Here is a 27,281-nt window from a genome sequence, read left to right as displayed (position 1 = left end):
TTTTCTGTCTGATAATCACCTTTAATTGAAAATTTAACTCAACATATTTATTGTGATCACTGATATGTTTAGATTCATGTCTATCATATACTACTGTCTTCTATTTTCTATATTATCTTTTTCTGCTGTTTAAAAATCTCGATCAACGTTCAGTGATTTCACTGTAATATATCAAACCGTTCTGTGATTATACCATAATTATAATTAACTTAAGATTTGTTTTGCTATGTGAATATGAAGATCCATGTCTTTCATCAATTCTAAAAGTAATTCAACTATTATCACTTTAAACATCTCACCCATGTTTTTTCTCTTCCCTCATTCCGGCTCTCCAATTAGATGCATGTTGCAATTTCTCTTTCTGTCCTCCCTATTTCCTAAAGTCTCTTGTATTTTCCAGCTCGGTCTCCTTGCTTTACCTTCTATATACTTTAACACATACAATACATTTCAACTTTCATTTGTTAATTTTTCTTCATATCTCAAAATGCTCTTTGGTTATTTTTTAAATGCATCTGTTTGTTTTTATAGTCTTCTGTCTTACCGTATTTTTAATAATTATATTATTGAACATCATATATAATTAATTTCCATTCTACAAATGAAATTTCTAACAACAATCTTTGTAATCTACTTCTGCAGTTTGTTTTTACTGATTTCTTTCACTGAGATGTTCTATTCTGTCTGTATTTAGTGATTATCTTTTTAATGCAATCTCATGTCCTTTGAAATTTTATGTATGAGAGTTATTTTGGACCTTTATTTAAAGTGTTTTCTTTTAACAGGATTTTTGCTTGCTTCTGCAAAGTACTTGGGGACACTATCAACCAAGTGTCACTTAAAAGTAAAATTTTACCTTTAGAGGTTTTGACGTTACATACGTACTATGAATATGGCTTACATAATGGAGAGGTTACGAATTTTCTTCTGGTGAAACTTTCCTTTTCCTTCACTACACCCAGAACGAAATATCTCCCTCAACAGCATTCTCTCTCTGTGTGTGTCTCTTTCTCTCTCTCTCTCCCCTCCCTACCCACGTCTCTTTTATTTACTTATTTAATTCACAGTAAGTATTGCCTTTCAGGGATCCTATTCATGCCGAGGTATTTGCAGTCAAATCTGCCAACTTTTGCCAGCTCAAACTAAATTTGTTTACAAAAATGGTCTTTTAAATCCTAGGCTATAGGCAATGAAGAACTGCCAAACATCTTCAGAGAAAATGTCTGTTTCAGTGACATTCATCTTGCTTACTTCTCTTGATTTGTTATTTCATGCTGTTCATGGACTCAGAATTCCCCTTACTTTCCACCAACTCAGCTATGCAATTAATTTATTTTTTAAATTTTTATTTATTTATTTTTTTGAGATGAGGTCTCACTCTGTTGACCAGGCTGGAGTGTAGTGGTATGATCTCGGCTCATTGCAACCTCTGCCTCCCAGGTTCAAACGATTCTCCTGCCTCAGCCTCCCTAGTAGCTGGGACTACAGGCGCATGCCATTATGCCTGGCTAATTTTTTATATTTTTAGTAGAGACGAGGTTTCACTGTGTTAGCCAGGATGGTCTCGATCTCCTGACCTCGTTATCCATCGGCCTTGGCTATACTGTCTGGAATCTTTAGGTTTTTTGTTAATGAAAGGATTTCTCTAGACATTCGGTCTACCATACTGTCAGAAATTCAAGGAAAGGATAACTATGAGGTTTCTAATTGGAAGACTGCAATGAAAGGCTACGATTCTAGCCACCTTTCTTCAGCTCAGACTTTTGGACCTGATGGGACTTTCCACTTTAAAGGGAACAAAACACAGAGCTATGCTTCACTTCACTACACTTTTATGAAACGTCATGATCTTCACTGATCCTGGAACAAGGCTTACATTAGATACTACCAGCTTCATTATGAGAAGTGAGTATTAATTAACCATGGTGAGTAGCAAAGAACCAATAATCCTCCATTATGTGGGATTTAGAGTCAGAGATTCCTGTGGTGGAAAGAAATCCAGAGATTCCAATGGTAGAAGTAGGGACAATGGTAAGAAATTGAAATGGAAGAGAGAAAAAAAGAACCCAAACACTTACTTTATATTAATATGTCTGTATGTTGTCTAAAGAACAAAAAAAAGAGAGAAAAAAATGGAGTTACACTATATTGAAGATTAAATTCCAGACAAAATACATTGTTGAAACATAACTTTTGAAAGACAAAGTCTAAATTGAGTCAGTACCTACTCTCAGAGATCTAAGATGCACAGATGTTAGGCGTACAAATCTGACCATATTAGAGAGTCCATTTAACCTTTAGTCTTCTTCCTATATTCTCTCTTTGTGAGGGGTACCACCAACCATTCATTTAAGCAAGCTAGAAACTTAGAAATTATTCTTGAGGAATTCCTTGCACACTTGCCATTTCCAAATTATTACCAAGTCCCTTATATTTTGCCCTCAAAATTTATCTGAAATCAATCTACTCTTCTGATATCCTCTACCAGTAATTTCCGTTAAGCTATCATGATCTGGCGCCTGAACTACTAAAATACTGTCTTGACTGGTCTTCCCTTATCTACCTTTGCCTCCACCCAATCCATTTTTCACCTGCCACCAGAATAATATATCCAAAATGTAAATCTGTTGACATCATCTCCCTGCTTAAAATATCTCGGTAGTTTCTCATCAACATAGGCAAAGGCAAAAGCATTAACATTTATCTACAAGATTCTTATTTTGACCCTTACTACCTCTCAATATTCTTCATGATACCGTTTTCTCCAACTATACCGGCCTTCTTTATTTTCTTCATGTTTAACAGTGCTCTCTCCTGCGCCACAAGGCCTTTGCAAATATTCCTCTTTTTTTTCCTTTGTTTTCTAAGCTAATTTTCACTCATCATTTAGATATCAGCTCAGTTCCCACTTTCTCAGTGAAGCTCTTTCTGCACTTTCTTGATTAGATTGTATCAGCTATTGCATAGTCTTATGGCATCACATACTTCTTATTAAATAAGCCTGGAGTAATTGCAGTTATTGAATTAATGTCTACCTTTACTGTAGCTGGAAGCTCTATAAATACAAGGATATTACCTAACATATTACTACCCCTAGGAAATAGTTTATTTTCTTTTTAATTTTAAAATATACCAGAGATGAAAGCATACATATAATGCATTTGTGCAGATAAAAGGCTAACAATAAATGAAACACCAAATAACCTACCTATGTGAAGAAAGAGAACACTGACACTCTGGGAAAGCCCTAGTTGTGCCTCTCTCCAATCATATACCCACCTGCTAGGTATAGATTAAAACGATTCAGCATTAACCTTAGGTTTTGATCAATAACGAAATGTACGTAATAATATTAATACTCATGTTGATGGGTATACCTCTAGTTTATGTGTTCTCACCACAATGTAATGTTCCATTGTACGTACATAAAGCAATGTTTTATGCATATTGATGGACATTGGGATTGTCTGTTGATTTCAACTACTAAAAACAACATTGCTTTGATTGATATTACTGTACATACTTCCTCTTATTCACGTGCAAGACTTTGTGAAGGGTGCAAACCGAGGAAAAGAACTGCTGGCTTAAGGTGCTACACAAACCTTCAGGGTTCATTTGCATTAATAAAATGTAACTTATTTCATATAATACACATAACATATATATACATTTATAGGGGTAGTATATAAATTCTGTTTATTTTCCACATTTTTCTCAATATACCCTGCTATTATCCAAATCAAAGAAATATAGGCTTATTACAATTTAACCTATTATATTAATATATTCATTCATTCAACAAATACTTATCAAGGCATTCACTACCTGCCATGTAGTATACTAGATGCCAAGATAGTCTTTATTTTATTTTATTTATTTTATTTATTTATTTATTTTTTGAGACAGAGTCTCACTCTGTCACCCAGGTTGGTATGCAATAGTGTAGTCTCAGCTCACTACAACCTCTGCCTCCTGGGTTCAAGCGATTCTCCTGCCTCAGCCTCCCAAGTAGCTGGGACTACAGGTAGGTGCCATTACATCAGGCTAATTTTTGTATTTTTAGTAGAGACAGGGTTTCACCATGTTGGCCAGGCTGGTCTTGATCTTCTGACCTCAAGCGATCCCCCTGCCTCAGCCTTCCAAAGTGCTGAGATTACAGGTGTGATCCACTGTGCCTGGCCTATTCTTAATTTTTTAATATTTTTATTTCAACACTTAATTAGAATCTAGATGCCTGTCAGATGTTCAACATCATAGCCTACTCACTGATATTCACAAGGTAACATGCATTCTAAGAAATACAGAGAGATCATGAGTAAAAGAATACCTGCAAATAGCCAGTACATGGTATGCTGTAAATTTTTGATAAGACTGGTCTAAAAAGATTACTTATTATCACCTCACTTCTCATGTAATAGCAATATCATTGAACATTAACTAAAACTTTTTTCAAAAATAAACCACTTAAAAAACAATATGAAAAAGAATACACAGATTTAAAATGTTTAAATCTGATTATTAACTTGCATCAAAAATTAATCATTGTATTTATGCCTAACCCCATCATGATCCCAGGCCTGAAAAAGGTGTTACATGATGGAGTTTTAACAAGTGACTGTAATACTCCCAAGTACTGAACTAAACATTAACATAATTTGATCTGTGTCAGGGAGTTCCGTAGTACTTAGCCAATCATTATCTCTTCCCATCTACTCTTTTCACTAAACAACCTTTTATCCTCCAATAAATAAAAATTGCAATAATGGAAACATTGTCTGGTCTGCACCTCAACAATATTATTAAGGTTAAAACAGTGGCCATAATTTAGGTATCCCAGAGAGAAAATATTTATTGCCGGCACACCCTAACAAACAAATGAAAGCCTGTGTTGAAGGAAATGTTTTTCTGAGTTCACTTCCTGGTTCAGAGGTATAAAAGAAGATATAAAAGAAGTGTCTGCTTAATTTAGAGAAAATTATTCTATAAGATGACTGGAAGAGATAATTTATAAGAATAGCTTCAGTTCTTTAAAATGTATCATTAAAAGTATGATAAGTCTAGAGGAAGTGCAATGGGGAAACATATAGAGATCAGGGAAGATGTGATTCTGGACAGACACAATGGCATGAGCGAAATCCATGAAGAATGGAAGTGAAAGGTACTTATAGCCAAAACGGCATGATAATAAAAGTCTAAAAACTTAGGAATATATTGCTGTGAAAAAATAGTTATATAGTTGCATGTACAGTAAGCTCATATAGAAAGAAAGGAAATGACCAAAGGCAAGTGGAAGTAGTTGCTTCTAGACTGCTACCACTTTTCTAAATTATTGAATCTCTCTCCTTTCAAATGATAGTATACTATTCTTACCAATTGACAAAATAGAAATATATCCATTCATATTTTAAATAGATTTTATACCTTAAAAAACTAATATTAGCTAAATACATGTATCCCCTATGGTCCAGTAAATCCACCCTTAGAAATAGACCCATCGGAAAGGAGTGTGCAAGTCCAGTAAAAGACTTATAAACTATGTGCAAGACAGTTTTATCGTAATAGCCTAAAACGGGAAACCTAACTGACCATCGACAGTAGATTTGGTAAATTATTTGTGGCATATTCATCCAATGGCATACCACAGAACAACAACAAAAATACACAGCAAGACAGTAAAATAGGTGAAATTAATCTATGCCTGGTTAGGAGCCCAGTGATACTTTTGGGGAGTTGGAAATTTTCTATGTGGGGTAGCAATTGTTAGAGAAGTGTGTGTGTGTGTATATATATGTAAAAATTTGAGTGTGCGATTAAGATTGGCTACCATTAACTTTAAAAAAAAAATCATTCAAAAGCAAAACCAATACAAGGATATATGTAAAAAGCCAGAAAAAGGCTAATTTGTTGACTCACTAAATTAACTTCTGGAAGTTAATACTAGATAAGTTGATTTTTTAAAAGCTGTATTGGGCTGGGCGCAGTGGCTCATGCCTGTAATCCTAGCACTTTGGGAAGCCAAGGCAAGAGGATCACCTAAGGTTGGGAGTTCAAGATCAGCCTCACCCACATGGTGAAACACCATCTCCACTAAAATACAAAAATTAGCCAGGTATGATGACAGGTGCCTGTAATCCCAGCTACTCGGGAGGCTGAGACGGGAGAATCACTTGAACTCGGGAGACAGAGATTGCAGTGAGCCGAGATTGCACCACTGCACTCCAGCCTGGGTGGCTGAGCAAAACTCTGTCTCAAAAATAAATAATTAAATAAATACATAAATACATAAATAAGTAAATAAGCTGCATTGATGTTGGTGAAGCTGCAGAGAAAAGGAAATGCTTCTACACTATTGGTGGGAATGTAAATTAGTTCAGTCACTGTGGAAGGCAGTTTGCAGATTTCTCAAAGCACTAAAAATAGAACTCTCATTTGACCTGGCAATTCTGTTACTAGGTATGTACTCAAAGGAAAATAAATGATTTTACTAAAAAGACAAATGCATTTGTATGTTCATTGCAGCTCTATTCACAGTTTGCATATTTCTCAAAACACTAAAAATAGAACTACTTGACCTGGCAATTCCATTACTAGGTATGTACTCAAAGGAAAATAAATGATTTTACCAAAAAGACAAATGCATTTGTATGTTCATCGCAGCTGTATTCACAATAGCAAAGACATGGCATCAACCTTGGCACCCATCAATGGTAGATTAGATAAAGAAAAGATGGTGTATATATATATATATATATATATACACACACACACACACACCATGGAATACTATGCAGTCATTTAAAAAATTGAAAAATCATGTTCTTTGCAGCACCATGGATGCAACTGGAGGCCATTATCCTAAGCAAATTAACACAAAAACAGAAAACCAATTATTGCACGTTCTCACTTATAAGTGGGAGCTAAATCTTGGGTAGACATGGACATACAGTTAGAAACAGTAGACTTTGGGAAGTCCAAAAGGTGTGAGGGAGAGAAGGGAGCAAGAGATGAAAAACTTCCTGTTGGGTATTATTGCCACTATCTGAGTGATGGCATCAGTAGAAGCCCAAACTTTAGCATCATCCAATATACCCTTGTAATAAACCTGCACATGTGGTCTCTGAATCAAAAATAAAAGTGGAAATTTAAAAAATAAAATAAAGGTAAAAAATTTAAAATGCTGTATTAATAAATATTCTCAACCTGTACAAAAATTTTAAAAAGGGTTAGGTAGGTTGTATTATTTCTATTTAATGAACATTTAATTTGATATTAAGAAGATAATGCTAAATATTACTCTAATAAGGAAAAAAATAATTCAATAATCACTGTAAAAATCCATATACATATTACTCATAGTGAATAAAAAACATACACCTGCCAACAAACACACACATATAAGAAACTGGACAGGGCCAGGCGCAGTGGCTCACACCTGTAATCTCAGCATTTTGGAAGGCCAAGGCAGGTGGATCATGAGGTCAAGAGATCAAGACCATCCTGGCCAACATGGTGAAACCCCGGGTCTACTAAAAATACAAAAATTAGCTGGGTGTGGTGACGCGCACCTGTAGTCCCAGCTACTCGGGAGTCTGAGGCAGAAGAATTGCTTGATCCCGGGAGGTGGAGGTTGCAGTGCACCAAGATTGCCCCACTGCACTCCAGCCTGGGCGACAGAGCAAGACTCTGTCTCAAAAAAAAAAAAAAAAAGAAACTGGGCAGAAAGTTTCAAAGAAGGAAGTATGTGTGTGCTGGATAGTGATTTGATTTTCATTTAAAAAATTCTTTAAATGTTCTGTTTCTGCTTTTATAATTAAGAATAGTCATAAATGGCCAGGCGTGGTGGCTCACACCTGTAATCCCAGCACTTTGGGAAGCCGAGGCAGGCGGATCACGAGGTCAGTAGATGGAGACCACCCTGGCAAACACAGTGAAACCCCGTCTCCACTAAAAATACAAAAAAATTAGTCGGGCATGGTGGCGGGCGCCTGTAGTCCCAGCTAGTCAGGAGGCTGAGGCAGGAGAATGGCATGAACCCAGAAGGCAGAGCTTGCGGTGAGCGAGATTGCGTCACTGCACTCCAGCCTGGGCAACAGAGTGAGACTCCATATCAAAAAATAAAAAAAGAATAGTCATAAATAAATTGAAAGTTATGAGAGCTAACTAATGTAAAATGTTATTAAGGGCAGAGTTAAGCCAAAAGAAGAGAGATTATACTTTCAGATAAGGTGAATGACAGGGAAGACATGGAGGGAGAAAAAAGTATAAAATTATGGAAAAGGGGAAAAAATTCCTGGCCAAAACTATTTCAAATGGATGTATAGTTGGGTATAAGTTTATGGACTAGGAGAAGGTCAAGGAAGAAAGACCGAGTGCTGAAAGCAGGCATTAAGGCAGCTGAATCTCACAGAGGAAGATATAATGTGGCAGTTAAGTCCAGGAGAATATCATCTCTGCTCCTAACTGGTTGTGTAACACCAATCTGTAAAATCGGAATGATAATAATATAGTCATCAGCTTGTTATGAGGACTAAATGAACTAATGCTGATAAAGCATTTAGAGCAGTGCCTGCAAATATTAAATGCTCAATAAATATTAGATAATGTAGCAAGGAAATAAAAGTTTTCAGAGAACATAAGGAGGAAAGATTAATTTCACTGGATTATTTCCTAAATTTAGCCTTTTTTAAAAAAATCTTAAAATGTATAGCCTTATCAAAGTTAATATATTTACTTTGATAATGATTTTCCTCACCACTCAGAAATTTGACATTCATTTTACATAGTATCCACTGAGGCCTGATTCACACAATTGCAGCTCTGCAGAAATCCAACATGAAGCAGTAGCTGAGCAAGCACTGGCCTGATCATATAAACAATGGTACTTATTTCCATGTGAGCCTCAAAGCTAATTTAACACTTAGAACTTAGTGGATATCATAATGGCTAGAAAACAGATAAATTACTCTGGGGAAAATATTAGCTTTTGGTTCAGTATTCAACAAAGCTATTATTACTTCAGTAATAGTCTGTCATCTGGACCTAGAAAATAGACACTGTACAGGTAAAATACCTTCCTATTTCCCCACCCCTCACAGCGTGGTAAAATATATGGAACAGTCACTAGGAGCTTGTATTGGTCACTGATCTGAGTTTCCTTCTCTGGAATTTATTCTGTTGTTATGCTTCCCCTAAAGTTATTTTGCTACTGTTTTCTCAGAGTAGAACATAACAGCATAATGAACAGGTAAGTAACTTCCTCCCTCTACCCTCCAACTGGCGCACACACACATAGAAACAAAGGAAAAAAAGAGTCGTTTCCAAGGTCTGCATCATCAACCATATAAAGAAGAAAAGCATGCCCTGTCGCTCAAGGCAATCTCCACGTGCACCATGCATGTGGAGAGATGAGATGGTGTATGCCAGTACGGGCCTCTACCAGCAGCAGCAGCAGCACCTGCAAACTTGCTACAAATGCAGGTGCTCGGCGCCATCCTAGCCCTACTGAGTCCTGCGGTGAAGCCGAAAAATCTTGAGAGTTACTAGCTTTCCACTGATTCTGATGCCCACTCAAGTTTGTGAACCACTTGCATGTGCAATTTCCGTATAAACTGCCTTACGTAAATCTTAAAAGTTGTGGAAAGTCTAGCAGCACTGTCAACTCTCCAGTGTAATCTAACCCCTGTCAACCTTATTTATCTTCAAACATAATTAAGATAGAGATGATAGATTTTTCATAAATGCAAGAAAATATTTTTCCCATAAATCTATTCAAAAGTCATTGAAAATAGAAAGCTGGTATATCTAATCTAAAAAACCAATTCAAAGTTAAATTGTCACAAAATTGAATAAAAAGTCATCCTAGACGATAAAAGAATGGTGCAGATTAAACTTCCTTTAAATAACCGTTAGACCTGGACTGACCAATTAGGTTGGTGCAGATTAAACTTCCTTTAAATAACCGTTAGACCTGGACTGACCAATTTGGTAGCCACTGGCCACATGTGATCACAGAGCTCTGAACTGTGACTAGGTGAAGTAAGATATGCTGCAAGTGTAAAATGCACAGATTTCTAAGCCCTACTATGAGAAAAGAACAGAAAAGATCTTATTAATAATTTTGCTTTGTTTTTTCTCATTAATAATTTGTCCATTTATATTGGTTATACATTGAAGTGATTATATTTTTAATATATTCAGTTAAATAAAATAGATTATTAAAGTGACTTTCCTTTGTTTCCACTTACCTGCAATGTGGCTGTAAGAGAACTAAAAGTACACCTGAGGCTGAATTATACTTTTATTGTCCAGTACTGCTTTAGAATCCTCAACTAGCATTTCTTAGTAATCATCATATCTTAATCCAAACAAAAATAATTATGTCATGTCATATACATATTCAGGTTATATGTAAAGAATGAGTCAGAGTTATTTTGTTTGTTTGTTTTGCTTCATTAAATACTCAGTATCCTAATTTCCTTTCTCCTCTTGCTCCCTGGTCTTCTGTGACAATATCCTCTCAACCTTCTGCTGCTGATAGACCTCCCAGTCAGCTGGGTCTATTCAGTTATCTCCAATCATCAATAAATATGAAAAAAGACACCTGTACAAATCAGAGGAAACTCATAGAAACTGAGAACTAAAGGATAAAATATATTCATGTGATGTTTGTGGATGGGAGGTCGGGGAAGGGTTTGGAAGGAATATTGAACAAAGTGATGAAGGCCCTGAGATAAAAAAAGAAAAAAAAAAAAAAAGCTTGACTAATTTAAGGAGAATAAAGAAAACTCAGATGTGACTAAAACTTGGGGGGGTCAAAGAGAGTTGCAAGAGGTAAGATCTCTCTTACCTCTCTTGGCCTCTGGCTGAGGCCAGAACATCAGATGCCTCATAGGCCACAACAAAGAGTCTGGACTTTATTCCTAGCACAATGAGAACCAATCAGATGATTTTAAGCAAGAAGACAACGTATTCTTATTTACGTTTTAATGCTCCCTTGAAGGGAGCAACGTGGTTACTGAGAAAGCAGTTCGTAGACTTACAGCAGTGGTCCGGGTACACAATTGGCTCAGACAACATAGTAGTTATAGAGGTAAAGATAAGTGGAAAACGTGAGGCCCATTTGAAGGTAACATTGGCAGATCTCTAATTTACTGATGAATTAGATAAGATGTGTAAGGAGAAGACAGAAATTAAGAAGACTCCTGGCTTTTGATTTAAGCAAAAAAAAATTGGGAGTTCTTTTTTTTTAACCTAGTTCTGATATCATAAGAGGAAATTAAAAATAGTAGAGAAAAAATATTTCAGTTGATTAAGCAACTGCCAAGTACCAGAAATGCTGCTGAGTGTTGTCTTATATATCTTGTTCAGTTGAAGATTCTCAGGAATCCTACGGAAGTAAGTGGTGGTATCCCAGATGAGAGATGTGCAAACTAAGGCACAAAGAAGTTACATAGCTAGGACCTGATAAATTTCTCTAAATGAACGAACTACTGTTCCTAATATATTTATTGCAAGATCGCTAAAGCCGTAACACAACTAATCACTCACTGTTTTAAAACAGACTCACGGGAGTGAGCATACTCTTCCAAACATCCATGAGCTGAAATTACACTGTAAGTGACACTGAAGTGTTTGTGGGCGTGAATCATGGAGCTTGTACTGCAATAAGAGTTGTTAGGATTTGACCTGAGAAACCCTGAAATCACCTGTTGAATGCATAACTTCAAATACAGAAACTGCCCTTTGTATCTTAAAGGCTTATGTGTATTTATCTCTTTCAAACAGACAGAGGGGATGCCACCATAGGTAGAGTACCTCGGAATGGGTCTAACATCTTGAAACTTTTGCTCCGCATGAAGGGCGCTTTGCTGTGTTTTTCTTTCTGTTGATTCAAGAGAAGTACCCAGTGTAGTAGCCTCTGGATTATTCTTTGTGTAAATTCAACGTTTCTTACTAAAACTCACCATTTATAAATTAAGGTGATACATAAATGCCTGTATGAGGACCTGAACCGAGCAGAGTACAAAAGCCTCAAAGAAATACTTAAACTGTTTCTCCCAAATGCAAACACAGTATCTGCCTTGCTTTGGAGTTCAGCTTACTTTGGCACTGTTGTTTAACTTCTGATAGTCTCAGGGACACAAACATGCATGCCCACAGAACTTCCCTCTGCTGTTATTTAATCAAAACACTATCATTTACTCAAAGGCCATGATGGGAAAATAGTGGTTTGTACATAAGTAGCAGACAAAAATAAATTTTTAAAACACAAGAAACTTATCACAGGCGGGCACAGTGGCTCATGCCTGAAATCACAGCACTTCGGGAGGCCGAGGCGGGCGGATCACCTGAGATCAGGAATTCGAGACCAGCCTGACCAACATGGAGAAACCCTGTCTCTACGAAAAATACAAAATTAGCCAGGCACGGTGGCTCATGCCTGTAATGCCACCTACTCCGGAGGCTCAGGTAGCAGAATCGCTTCAACCGGGTAGGTAGGGGTTGCGGGGAGCTGAGATCGCGCCATTGCACTCCATCCTGGGCAACAAGAGCGAAACTCCATCTCAAACAAAACAAAACCAACCAACCAAACAAACAAACAAAAAAACAAAAACAAAAAGAGAGACAGAGAGAGAGAGAGAGAGATTTATCGCTAGGTTATTCATGAAAGATTCTTCTTTCTATATATTCAGTGACTGCAGATATCATCCTCAAGTCACATCAGTTTTGCTGTTTGTCCTAGCCAGAAGGACTTGTCAAAGGGGGAATATGCTAAGGCCAACAACAAGGAAAGTGTGGATGAGGATGAGGGTTAAGAGAGAGGAAAGTGTGGATGAGGATGAGTGTTAAGAGAGAGGAAAGCTTTCTATAAGTAAACAAATGGTTTTGATTCTAGATGTTTGAACCGTGTTAACTTAATTGATAGTCCAAAACAAATATATGCATAGACTGTAAAGAAGATTTAAAACATCCAAGCTTCTAATGAGACAAAACCATTTTATGGCTGCTCTGTTATTATTGGCTGAACTATGTGTCCCTCCCCAAATCATATGTTAAAATCTTAACCCCCAGTGGTACCTCAGAAAGAAATAACTAAGGTAAGATGAAGAAGTCATGTTGGTGGGCCCTGATACAATATGACTGGTGTCCTTATAAAAGGGGATCAGGACATAGACAGACACCAATCTAGGGGCAGCCATATGAGGACATCAGGAGAAAGCAGCCACCTGCAAGCCAAGGAGAAGGGCTTCAGAACGCACCAAGCCTGCTGAAACCTTGATCTTAAATTTCTAGCCTCCAGAACTGAGAAAAGATAAATTTCTGTTATTTAAACCACCCAGTATGTGGAATTATGTTATGGTGGCCCTAGCAAACTAACACTCCTACCTAAAATATATATTATATTCATTCTTTTTCTTCATTTAGGAAAAAATGTATTTTTTAAATAAGGTCTGTGTATTTTTCCTATAACTGTAAAAAACTATTTTTTAAAAGGTGATATGCAATCTCTTTGTTATACATATTTTTATAGAAGTGAATTTATATTATTCTAGTTTACATTAATTTCCCACATTTTTGTCCCATTTTCTTCTTTTATCAAAATAATCTTCACCAGTTTTGATGGCTCTTCTAATTTTGCTTTTTCTTTGCTTTAAATTTACAAATTGTTCAAGGAATAATACTTAAGTGTAAGAATGGCACTAATGATAGATAACGGAAAATACAGCAAATGATTGAGTGGTTAAGTTCTTTTATTTAATTCAATTAAACTTAGGATGAAGCATTTCATATATTTACAATCTAAATGCACATGTGTATTTACATGTGTTAATATTCTGATGTATGTTATTAATGCATATAAATAATATATACACACAGATATACACATATGTGTGTGAATGTGTATTGAATATATATAGGTCAGGCGCGGTGGCTCACACCTGTAATCCCAGCACTTTAGGAGGCCAAGTGGGGCGGATCACAAAGTCAAGAGATCGAGACCATCTCTTGGTCTCGCCAACATGGTGAAACCCAGTCTCTACTAAAAATACAACAATTAGCTGGGCATGGTGGTGCACGCCTATAGTCCCAGCTACTGGGGAAGCTGAGATAGGAGAATCTTTTGAACCCAGGAAGTGGAGGTTGCAATGAGCCAAGATCGTGCCATTGCACTCCAGCCTGGCAACAGAGCAAGACTCTGTCTCAAAAACTAATAATAATAATATATATACATAGATATACATATATTATGTGTGAATGTGTATTTAATATATATATGTTATATATGTGTGTGTGTGTTTGTGTTTCTATGTATGTATGTATATTAGTATCCCGGAATAAGTGATTTGTATATTACAACACCTACCATAGTCCAATTTCAGTGAAACTTGTAGTTATTTTCCCAACTAATTTGCCAGTTCCTAAATTCCAAGGATTTTATTTTATTTTATTTATTTTATTATTATTATTATTATTTTTTTGAGACTGAGTCTGGCTCTGTCGCCCAGGCTGGAGTGCAGTGGCCGGATCTCAGCTCACTGCAAGCTCCGCCTCCCGGGTTTACGCCATTCTCCTGCCTCAGCCTCCGGAGTAGCTGGTACCACAGGCGCCCGCCACCTCGCCCGGCTAATTTTTTGTATTTTTTAGTAGAGACGGGGTTTCACCGTGTTAGCCAGGATGGTCTCGATCTCCTGACCTTGTGATCCACCCGTCTCAGCCTCCCAAAGTGCTGGGATTACAGGCTTGAGCCACCGCGCCCGGCAGGATTTTATTTTTTTAAGTCACTTACAAAAACTCTTGCCTAATTGAATTGTAACCCTTTTTAACAAAGGATACATTTTTATCATAGCTACTTCTTTCAAAGAAATGTTAGCTCAATTTTACAAACAAAATGTCAGATTTTGAACTCATTTATAAGAAAAAATACGTGTTTTATGTACTAGAAAACCACAATGTTATCCAAAATTGTTTTGGGCTTAAATCATAAAACTACATGTTATTCAGGCACACTATTTATTCTCCATTACAACTCGAGTAATGTAAGGCAGCTTGAGGATATAAATTCAAAATACTCTCTACTTACACAACAATTACTTTGCAAGTTATACAAGTTTTAACATTCTGGGAATCTATGCATAAATAGAAGAAAAATATGACCATTAAAATTCATAAGCCATGTGGTAATAGAGAGTAATTCAATATATGTTACATGTGCTAGGTACAAATATACCCAAGTTTCCTATTTAATACACCCATAATGAGGATAGTTTCAGGTAGCAGGATTCTTTGTCTAGAAAGGAAGTGACCAACTAAATTAAGAAAGAAAAAAAAATTAGCTTCTGAAACATGCCATGTCTTTTAAATTGTAAGCCTCACTTCCCAAGAAGTTTTACTAAGTAGTTACCCATCAAGAAACTTTCTAAACAATACTTATTTGTGATTTTTGAAGAGAAGACAGTAAGGCATACACATTTTTAATTAACTACGTATTCAAAATTTATCTGGGAAAAACTAGATAAAAATTAATACCATAAGCACCAGGTTCTATTTGATCAAACATGTGACTATTACAATGTTTATTCCTGATTTCATAAATTAGTTTCAATTAAAATATCATGTTCAGGGTTTCACAAAATCTATTCTAACATGTCTCAGAAGTCAATCTGCCATATCGTTTATTTACACATGAAATATCAGTTAAATTACTTTCACCTAATTGATGCTCAAATTGAATTCAGTGAAATCATTCATATGCTTCATATAAATAATTGACAGAACACAGAGAAGGAGAAAAATAAAATTACCTTATTTCATTTTTAGCTTTAGAAGATACTGTAAAAACTGAGATGAGATTAATAGCATAAGACCTTATTAGTATTAAAGTTATTATCAGAAGAAATTGGGCTCTGGAGACGAATGGCCTTGGTTCCTATTTAATGCTTATACTGGTTGTTTAGTCTCACTGGGTATTCATAATTCATAACATCTCCTTGACTCAGTTTCCTCAGCAGCATAGTGGTGATAACAACAGCTTATACCTTATAGAGTTATTAAAAGAATTAAACAATTTAATATATGTGAAGCACTTAGTGTCTAGCATATATAAACTGAATAAATGTTAACTCCCTGTAATCCCAGTTGTTCGGAAGGCTGAGGCAGGAGGATGGCTTGTGGCCAGGAGTTTGAGGCTACAGTGAACTATGATCACACTACTGCACTTCAGCCTGGGTGACCCTCATCTATCAAAAATAAAAATAAGAGAATGTTGACTAGTCACAGCAGTGTGTGTGCGTGTGTGCGCGCACACTTGCACGCGCATGCACGTGCTCGTATGTGTGTGTACCAAACCTACAGAAATCAGAATAAATATATAGAAATATTAATATAGAGAAGAGTCAAGATAGCAAGCAATCACAACATTTATTAAGTACATCCACCTTTTGCCAGACTCTATGCTGAGCACTTTAAATGCCATCTTATTTATGTCTCACAATGTACAGTGAAGTGGGTAGGCAGAGCTCCAGGAAGTTTGCTAACATGCTCAAATGTTCAAAGCTGCAGGCTTGAATCAAGTGTATTGAACTCCAAAACCTGCATGTGTTTTTCATCATCCCAAACTAATTAAGTAATATGAATGTAAACAGAATGATTTTGCAAATTTATTTTAAAAGAAGTTTAGGCCTTCTAGGTTTATCTGTGAGAAAATCGCAGATCCCATGTGAAGTCTACATAGACATGCTGTACAATACATGAGCAGTTCTTAAACTGATTTTGAAATGATCACACAAAAGATATACAAATAACATACAGTAATGTGTATTAGCATATTAAACATAATTACTTTTAAAATCATTTTTACCTTCCTTATACGGGTACACCATTTTAATATGGAGAAGCCACACACTTGCAAGTAGACTTCAATTTCTCTGGGTTATAAGCCACTGTTACTTTACCATAAAAAGAATCTATAGGAGTTAAAAATGGGTGAAAATTTTGAAAACACAGCAAATCAGGACATTTCAAAACTTCAATGTAAGTTCAAAAACTGAAGAAAAAAATGAAAACTTCCAAATCATAAGCCTGTTCAGCAGGTAATTTTCATTCAAGTTTCTGAAGTTGATCTGAGGTTCAAATTGCATGTCAGCGGTATGGAGAAAAAAGTCAGGGCAGAGCCCTGAGCAAGACAATGAAATCAGAATATACTGAACAAAAGGACTGTGTTTGAAAAAGTAAGTTCTTTGAATTCCCATGAGAAACTAAAAATAAAAATCATGAAATTAAAAATAAAGACTAGAACTTGATCACATGATTTTTTCTTAACAAATTGACCCATATAATTTTACTTTATCTAGAGTCAGGTTACAAATAAAAGACAACTAAAAAATAATTCGCAGAATCTAAAATATCTTCTGAGATTTTGAAATTTTTGTGAACCGTTCTATAATATCTGTGAATTGTCATTTTAAAGTACAGCTATACACCCTAACCTTTATCAGAACCTATTGTACCACCTGCCAGAGCTCAGCAGGACACTGTCTCCTGCCCTATTGGGAAAGTGTCCTTCTGAGCCCTTGTAGACCAATCCAGTTGTCATTCTTTCCTCACAACCCATTAAATTTACACATGCATGACCCCCCCCCCCCCCCCCCCCCCCCACACACATGCACACACTGGTTGAAAAGGCATTGGCTTAAACTCCAAAAACCTATATTTGATATTGACTTCACATGGCTCCAAGTCTCTGTGCCTTCACATAGTTGTCACAAGACTAAAGTAAACTAATGCAGGGGAAACACTATAGACTGTGTATATAAAAAAAATATAAACTGTAACACTCAATTCTTAGTATAACTATTGTTGTTGTATTGTTGTTGTAGTAGAATTAGTGCTCACAAAAGAGTCTAAATTCCATAGCATGACACAAATAGGTCTTTATATTTAGGCTAATCTTTATTTTTGAAAACTCATTTTCTATCACCTTTTTCTGTTTTACTGCATATTGAGGCCTCGTACATCCAATTTTTTATTTTTTTCATTTGTACAGGTTATTCCCATTTATGATTATAATATCCTTTACCCTTTTTCTGTTGATCAAATCCTATCCATTGTACAAGAATAAATTCATGTGGGGAGAAAATATTTTCAAAACCCATATCTTAAAAAGGACTGATATCTATAATATATATAGAACTCTTCTAACTTGATAATGAAAAAAAACAAACAATTCAGTTTTAAAAGAAGGGGACTGCACAGGATTTGAATAAAACTTCACCAAAGATAATCATTTATGTTACATAAGTTCGTGAAAAGATGTTCAGAATCATTAGTCATTAGGGAAATACAAATCAAAATCACAATGAAATATCTCATACCTTTTAGAATGTCTAAAATTAGAAGACTGATCATACCAAGTGTTGGTTAGGATGTAAAGAAACTGGAATTCTCAAGCCCTACTGGTGGAAATGTAAAATCGGACAACCACTCTGGAAACCGGATTGATAACTCTTTGCCTTTGACCCAACCATTCTATTCCTAGGTAATCATGTAAGACAAATGTAAGTGTATACACCAAGACTGGATACAAGAAAGTTCGTAGCAGCGTTATTTGTAATAGCCAAAACTTGGAAACAACCCAAATGTTCATCAAGTGAACAAATAAACAAATTGCAGAATATCTATACAACATTATGCTATTTAGCAAAAAATATTTTTAAAAAGAACTATTCATACATGCAAGCGTATAAATACATCTCAAAATAATTACACTGAGTGAAATATGCCAGACACAAAATAACACTGCATGACCCCGTGGATATAAAATTCTAGAAAATGCAAACGAATTTACAGGGGAGGAGGGGATGGCAAGGACCAGGAGAAAGAGTGTATAAAAGAGCTTTAAAAAGCCTTTGGAGGTGTTGGCTATATTCACTATCTTTACTGTGGTGATTTCATGGTTATACACATATATCAAAACTTCTCAAATTGTACACTTTAAATATATGCAGTTTATGGTATGTCAATAATATCTCATAAATCCAAGGGTTTTTTTCTCCCCCAAAGGAATAAACTCCTGATGCACACAATAAGATGAATGAATCTCAAAATAATTATGCTAAGTTAAAAAAAAAAGACATAAAAGGGTACATACTATATTATTCCATTTATATATTATCCTGGAAAAGGCAACATTAATGACAGAAATCAGATCTGTGGTTGCCTGGGGTGTAGTGGAGGGGAAAAATGACAAAAGGGCACAGGGAGTTTGAGGGAGATGGGCGCAGAAATATTCTTCATCTTCATTGTGGTAATGGTTACAAAACTACATATTTTTTTCAAAACTCACTGAAACACATGCATTAAAAGGGATTTTACTGATGGCAAATTATATCGCAATAAATCTGACTTAAAAATAAAGATTTTACATTTAATCACTTAATTAACCTACTCCAGGAAAAGTGAGTGGGCTTTTTACTAGGTTTGAATAATAATTCCCCAGGACTCAACAATTATACTTAGCATGGTGAATAATAAATTTTTAATTTTTTATTATTATTATTTTTTGAGACAAAGTCTCTCTTCGCCACCCAGGCTGGAGTGTAATGGCACAATCTCAGCTTACTGCAATCTCCACCTCATAGGTTCAAGCAATTCTGCTGCCTCAGCCTCCCAAGTAGCTGAAATTACAGGCGCCCGCCACCATGCCCACTCTAATTTTTTTGTGGGGTTTCACCATGTTGGCCAAACTGGTTTCAAACTCCTGACCTCAAGTGCTCCACCTGCCTCAGTCTCCCAAAGTGCTAGGATTACAGGCATGAGCCACCACGCTCAGCCAATAATTTTTTTTTAATAGATATCCCTAGTCAGACAGGAGAATCTTAGGAAAGGGTTGTTTCTAAGTCATTGCTGAGAAATATAGAAATGTAAGTCAGTTTCAATCTCTCTCACCCCTTCATCTTACATATTCTGTAATCGTTCAATTCAGTTTAAATACCTTTGAAACCTACAGATTCTAATCTTTTCTCATCTTCATTGCCACTGGACAATTGCTTACAAGTTCTTACTAATCCTCTCCCCTCCCCTCCCCTCCTGTCCCCTCCCCCTCCCCTCCCCTGCTCTCTCCTGTCCTCCTCTCCTCTCCCTTTCTTTCTGTCTTTAATCTATTTTCCAAAATGCTTGCAGTCAATCTTTAAAAAAAAAAGAAAATCTTAACTCAACCTGCTTAAAGATTTTGATGGCTTCCCAGTGCCTAGCAGACATCGTCCAATCCTTGTTACTACATTCAATATTGTTAGAATCTGGCCCAGTGTTCCTTCCCCACTTCATCTCTTGCCACTATTCCTACTCCAAGTGCAATCTCCTCTGCCCCAAATACTTTTCTAATTCTTCTCTACTCAGCAAGTTCTCATCAGAAGTCATTAACACTTCCCTGATATATCTTCAGGCTACTCAAGCTAAAAGTATCCTTTTTTGCTTCTGCTTTCCATGGTATTATACTAATTATAATTATTTATTATCCCAATATAATAGTGTCACCTTATGTTTGTCTTCAAGGTAGACTATTACTGTTTGTGGGTAGAGACATTGCTTTACTTATATTTGTATTCCAGGTACTGTGTACAGACCCTATAACTTAATTTCTGCTAAAGTAATGTGTATTAACTTTATTTGAAACCTATAACTATGATGTCTGAAATAAGAAAATGCAAAAAAAAAAAAAATTTGAAACACAGTCCATAATCTTCAGTCAGCCAAGAGCGTAAGCAACGCACAAGACAGTGCCTAAGCCCAAGGGAGTAAAGATTCAAAATATTTAAAACATTAAATTGTCAGGTCCAGTTGATATCATACTTTTAAATGATATCCTACTATTAAATAATGATACTTTTAAATTAGATGGGGAAAAACTGTCTAGATTTCTTGTCAACTTTTTGTTATCCTTTATAAATATGATTCTTCTCTACTGAAATAGAGTGTACGGAGTGTCAAACATTCAACAGATAAAACGCTTGATTTAAATAATGCAAGAATTTATCCACATGTACTTTGAGAGTAAGAACTATTTTCTCATTTCATAGCTATTTAATCTGAAGAAACATTAAATGACTTGCTCTGGGATACACAACTGACAAGGGGCAGAACTGAGATCTGCACACAGGTGGGAATGACTCCAAAGCCAATGTTCCAGCCATTGAACTATACGTGGTGTGATTTTTCTCTACACTGCTTAGCTGAATGCTCCAAGAAATTAAAGACTCTCTTTCTTATTCATCAATACATCTCCAAGGCCTATTAGAGGGTTTGGACAGGTTTCCAGGGTTCCACAATTTTCTGAAGTTATAAGTACTTTGTGTATATAAATATAATAATCTCTAGAGAGAAGATCAATAAAAACAAGTGACACCTATTAAGAACTTACAACAAGTCAAGCAGTGCTTTAGATGCATTATCTCACTCTATCATAAGAACAGCAACACAGAACACATACCTGGTACTCAATGTGCCAGGCACTGTTCTAAATGTTTCCCATGGATTAGCATATATAATTACCCTACCAATTCTATGACACAGGTATTATAATTGCAAACATTTCAAAAATGAGGAAATTGGACCTCAAAGAGGATAAGTTGCCGAAGCTCCCCCTCCCTTCGCATTTAGTGAAAAACTGGGCTGGGATGTAAACCTTGCCATCTGACCACAAGGCCTGCCCTTGTGACTTATACACCACAGAACTTCCCATGAAGCTGGTCATCCTCAAAGACCTTCATGTTCTTCAAAATGTTGAGTGTTACACAAAGAGAAAAAAATGAACTCCCTATTCGTTTTCCAGGAAACCATCTTGATAAAAATGAAAGCTTTTCAGGGGAACATCAGATGTTATCAGCTAATTCTATCATGTAAAGAGCATACTCTATCAACACATTTTAAAATATAAGGTAGGGAAGAACAGGCAATAAGGCAGATCTGTTATTTAAGGTTTACCCATAATGAGTGGGTAAGATAGTATTGAGTTACAAAGATACATATGGAAACAAATAGCTCTGTATAGCTCCTACAAATTATCCAACAGCAGCAAGGGTGCTGATACCTCTTACAGATATTTCGTGGCCTAGAAAAGTGCCTTCCCCAGGGAATATTTAGCCAAAAGCAAAGGGACATGGCTTGGCTTGTAGGTAGTGTCAAGGTTTCAACCCTTCCTCTGCTCAGTTAGGCACCTCTGTGCAGTAAGCAACTCAATGAGAACATGGAGCAGCCATGGTTCTGTTCACAACCTAGAGTCGACGTGCCTGCATTTGAATCCGCAACTCTATCCCGTGTAAACGTGTAACCTTAGTCAGGTTATTTCATTTATCTCTGGTTCACTTTTCCCATCTGTAAAGTAGGAAGACTGTTAATATGAATGGCATAAGATTGTTATAAGAATCTGAAAAGCAAAAGGCATATAAATTGCCTACAATAGTACCTAGTGCATATTAAGTATTCCATAAGAATTACCTTATCTATATATGTGTGTGTGTGTGTGTGTGTGTACTCTTTAAAACATAAGAATAAGAGTAAGCCATATTTGCAGAGTTCCTTATGTCTGTATATGAGTGTCAGGACTGACACCAATAGGTATAAATACCTTTGAGGAGGGTGGAGAGAAGTAATCGCAAGGCTGCGTTTGTTTCAACGACATACCCAGTTGTTTCATTTGCACGGATAACTTTTTAAAGGATCCAGAGTGATAAGACCTCATTTAAAATCATACTTTTGTCCTAGGGGATGTGAATCTTCTCTTAGGAAGGGGGCGAACATATAGGTACAAACCACAAAATCACAACTGCAACCTGTGGACCATGTTTGCAATCTAGAAATGCTCACTTATCATGTGTCAGTATCTCCAGCCATTCAGTAAATGGATAGTTAGCAACAAATGCAGTAGATTCTTTTACAAGCTCAGAATAAGGTGGTATATTCAAGTGTATTTAATTCCATTCCCATTTTATTATATTTTTAAAGCAAAATTCCCAAAATCCCCAAGTCAGATGTTCTGGGACTGGTTTATACAATTCCCAACAATGAGGAATCAATTTTTCAACAATAGATTGACAACATTCTAAATAAGTCATTATTATCAAGTGTTGGCAAGCATGGTACAATAAATATACTGTGGGTGTTTAGAAAGGCTCTTGGCAATATCTATCAAACATCTCCCTAGTGCCAGCAATTCTCTTCTCAGAATAAATATTCAACAGTACCCATGCAAAGATAATGCACGTAGATATTCACATCATTGTTTGTAATACTTAGAATTGAAAAATCCAAGTGAATATTCTGAGGGATATTGGCTGATTACCTTGGGTAGACACATTAAAAAAAAAATCTGTATATATTGACAGATAAGCGTTTGAAAAATATTAAAGAAAAATAAATTTCAGAATACTAGTATGATATGAACCATTATTCAAATTTTAAAACAATAAAAGAAAAATTTCTGTGTTATACACATGGAGATTAGAGAAATACAAACCCAAACATCAACAGAAGTTACATATACCTGGAGGAGGGGGGCTCTTTTTATGTTTTACTACAATTTTCATGTTGTTTTATGAGAAAATATTACCTTCAGAATTCATAGAAAAAACAAGAATTTAAAATAAATAAAAACAGGCCGGTTGTGGTGGCTCATGCCTACAATCCCAGCACTTTGGAAGGCCAAGGCGAGCGGATCACGAGGTCAGGAGTTCAAGACCAGCCTGACCAACATGGTGAAACCCCATCTTTACTAAAAATACAAAAATTAGCCGGGTGTGGTGGTGGGTGCCTGTAATCCCAGCTACTCTGGAGGCTGAACCGGAGAGGCAGAGGTTGCAGTGAGCTGAGATTGTACCACTATACTCTAGCCTGAGTGACAGAGCAAGACTTCATCTTAGAAAAAAACAAAAACAAAAAACAAGGCACTCAAAAACAAATACTTATTATTTGCATAAGAAGTATTTTTTTAAAAATCTTAGCAATCCCTAAAATAAATTTGCGCTATCCCGTATGCCTATAACCGTGATTAAAGAATGTAATATTTGTGAGATCTTAATAAACACACTTTAGTAAAAGGGTTGAACCTTCATAAAGCATGTTGGAAAAATGGCCTTATTTGCACGCCCATAACTGGAGCTCAGGAGAAATGGGAAGAATAATGGCTCGCAATTTTCCACTCTATTTTGAAAAGTGAAAAATGAGCAGTTTACCAACACTCACCACCACCTCCCTCTCCTTGCCACACCTTCAAATGATACCAGGAAAGAGCCCAACACTACTTGTTCACCTACTTCAACCACACAGCAGATCAGGTGGCCTGAATGAGAGTGTCCACAGGACATGAAAAGAGAGGGAGTGGTGGTGAGGAGGTGGGGACAGGAGGACTCCCATGGAAAAACGGTGACAGCTAGACAGGAAGAACAGTTTAATGACAAATAACCGCCTGTAAAGGGAGAAGAGAAACCTGTAAAATGAACGAGAAAGCAGAAGAAACTAACAAAAACAAAACCAGGAAATGGTGCCCTCAGTGAGTATTCAGTTTCCAGGACGTCCCATTCACTTTTGAGCTTCTGGATTCTGTATTCTCTTGCCCTTGCCCGCAAGTGAAAACTCATGCTGATTGTTTTGCTTGTTGAAGCAGTGCTTTGACTGAGTTCAGAGCAAGATTTATAAGCACAGATCATCAGGTATGAAGCACATATATTCCATTCTAAGATCTTATCACGTGCTGGCTTATTTCAGTTAGACACAGAACGGTTATTGCTTAACTGGCACGTTGTTAACTAAGCTTCCAAAGGACATGTCATCCCAAAGTTAGCTAGGAAGGTCTCAATATTATATTTAAAGTATCCCCCAACGGCATCACCGGCAGATGCCGACTCCCAAAATTTGTCCATGAGAGACGGATGGAAGCTGAGACTTGAGCAAAGGCCATGCAAGGGGTGATGCTGCAGGACCAAGCACCTCCCCACAGACCTCCAGAGTCCATGAACATCCATTTGTCCTGGACTTGCCTCAGGCCACAGAAGTACTTACACGGAAGACCCCCTAGAGACCTGGGAATCACATGACCCGCTACAGCCACCAAAGCTTTCTTTGCACCCAAACAAATACAAATACAGCTCTCTCTATCTCTATCTCTCTCCTCCTTTCTCTCTTTCTTTCTTTTCTAAGGTGAAGGACTGGCGTCTTTCACTTCCCCGCTCCCCCTACTCCCTGCTGCCCCACCTCCAGCGCCTTCTTCCCTCCAGCGCAGCCTGGGCGAGGCCTTGGGGCATCTGCTTTCCACACGGACCGGCCTAGGGGTCCTAGGGCTCAGCCCCTCCTTCGGCCGCCCGAGGGGAATCGAGGCTCCTCCCGCCCGGCAGCAGCCGGGGTGGTGCGCTGCGGCCAGCCCGGGCCCCGGGCGGCGGCGGAGAAACTTACCTGCGCGGGCCGCTCCCGGAGCTCCCGAGTCGCAGTCAGCCGCGCGGCCGCCGCCGCATCTCCTGGCAGCAGGTCCCCCACCCACCCCGCCGCGCTGTCCCGCGCCGCACTTTTCCCAGGCTGGGAAGTTTGCTGAAAGCGAGGAGGTGGGAAGTGGGGGTGGGGCTGAGGGGACTTGGGAGAGGAGGCTTAAGGATTTTGTTGTTGTTTGTTTGTTTGTTTGTTTTTCCCGATCTCTAGCAAATATTTTAGACCATATGCTGGGAGAATATTAGCTTTGCTCAATGGCGACAGGGCAGCGGCCTGACTCTCACAGTCCGATCGATTTACTAAACAAACTGAAACGTGGGTGGGGACGTTAAACAGTAACCAGTAGACTCAATGAAAACTGAAAGCAGCGAGGCCGCCACCGCCTCGGCGCGCGCATTTCCCTGTTCCCAAGGCCCCAGGGCGACCGGCGGTCGGGCCAGCAAGTCTCAAAGCCCGGTCTCCCGAGACCTCAGTGGCTCTCTAGGGCCTTCGCGGGGCCCAGGCGGTGACTGCCGCCGCCACTGCCGGAATCTCCACCATGCGGGCGAGGCGCCCCGCGCTGCACCGCTCTGGACTGGAGCGGATCGCTCTCCGCCTCCTACACCCTGGGGAGCCCCCGAAGGTCCGCGCCTGGAGCCCGAGGCCAGGGCATCCTTCACTCGACTCGTGCTAAGTCCCCTCCCCCGCCCCGGGTCACGCCTCGTCTTGGGCGATGTCAACCCTGGCTTGTGGAAGTGCTTTTGCACGCGCGGTAGCAGGGGGAAGCCTGCTGACCCTAGAATGCCGATTTCATCCTGAGCTCATGAGGTCCAGAAACGGCTGGAAGTATCTTTAAAGGGAATTAAATGGGTTCCTAGGGGCAGCTCTGAAGCCACACCACTAGGGGAAGCCCCCACCGTTTCTTCAAACTGCACGTTGGGCCTCTGGGGTTATATTCTACCATGACGCTCCTGACCACCTAGCTCGGCAAGAGTTCTGGGAAGAGGAGGGGGAATGGTTTTCCGTTCCCATCCGTGCCAGCTACCTGTGGTTTTAGTCTTTAAGTACCTCTTTACATATGTATTTGATGGAAAACTTCCCTTTCTCCCTCCCATACCCTTTAGCTTTCGACTTGCATAAGTGGGGCTCAGACCCATCCCAGATGCGCTGATCTTCTTGGTCAGGCATTTGTTCACAAGCAATACAGCCAGAGAGCCGGCTTTTAAAAACATCTCAACAATTTAACTTCGTGGTTTCAGGAATGAGTGACTTCAGGTCAAACAAGTAATTATCATCATGAGATAAATAGTTACTTAATCCGTAAGATTTTTCTTTTCCTACCAGAGGGTTGGCTGATATTTTAAGGCTGTAACAACAATGCCAGGGAGATCAAAGAGCTAGGTGTTTCTTCTTTTTCTTTTTAGATCGGATTTACTAAACTTTCTCAGTTTCCTCCTTCCCAATATCTTGCTGAAAGGTTCTTTGAAAAACAAGTTGTTGGCTGTTTTAGAAATGAGGACAAAGGGGTGAGATCATATAAAATTTTTCTATAAATCGACCTTTTTGAACAAAACACATTCTTTGGTTGCTTGTTGCCCACGCGGTTTGCAAACCGTGTCAAAAAAGTGGCCTCTGTTCATATCGCTCATGGGAAACCATCCAGACACGGGAGAGGCAGAAGAGTTACAATTAACGGGTTATATTTATTATGCAAACCTTTCATAGGTGTGTTGTTTACAGATCACCTGTGGACATTCTCTTTAAAAATATTTCCAGATACTTGGAGAATGAAGGTTGTTTTATTCTATGCCAAAATGTAAATGTATAATTTC

General features: G+C 37.8%; 1 protein-coding gene across 2 annotated transcripts in view; it reads right to left on the bottom strand.

Annotated features, from left to right (window-relative positions):
* The window catches only part of HNF4G (hepatocyte nuclear factor 4 gamma), a 156,945-nt gene extending 131,383 nt beyond the window's left edge, over window positions 1–25,562 (bottom strand). Inside the window, exon 1 of one of the 2 annotated variants that reach the window (XM_009213233.4) lies at window positions 25,441–25,562. The gene's annotated coding sequence lies outside the window, so the exon portion shown is untranslated. The remainder of the gene's footprint in view (window positions 1–25,440) is intronic. The other variant, XM_009213231.4, reaches the window with a different exon arrangement.
* Between the last annotated feature and the right edge of the window lie 1,719 nt (window positions 25,563–27,281).

Source organism: Papio anubis, chromosome 8 (genome assembly GCF_008728515.1).
Source record: "Papio anubis isolate 15944 chromosome 8, Panubis1.0, whole genome shotgun sequence".
Lineage (NCBI taxonomy): Eukaryota > Metazoa > Chordata > Mammalia > Primates > Cercopithecidae > Papio > Papio anubis.
The sequence above is the reverse complement of the archived record's forward strand: the minus strand, read 5'-3'. Positions and strand labels throughout refer to the sequence as shown.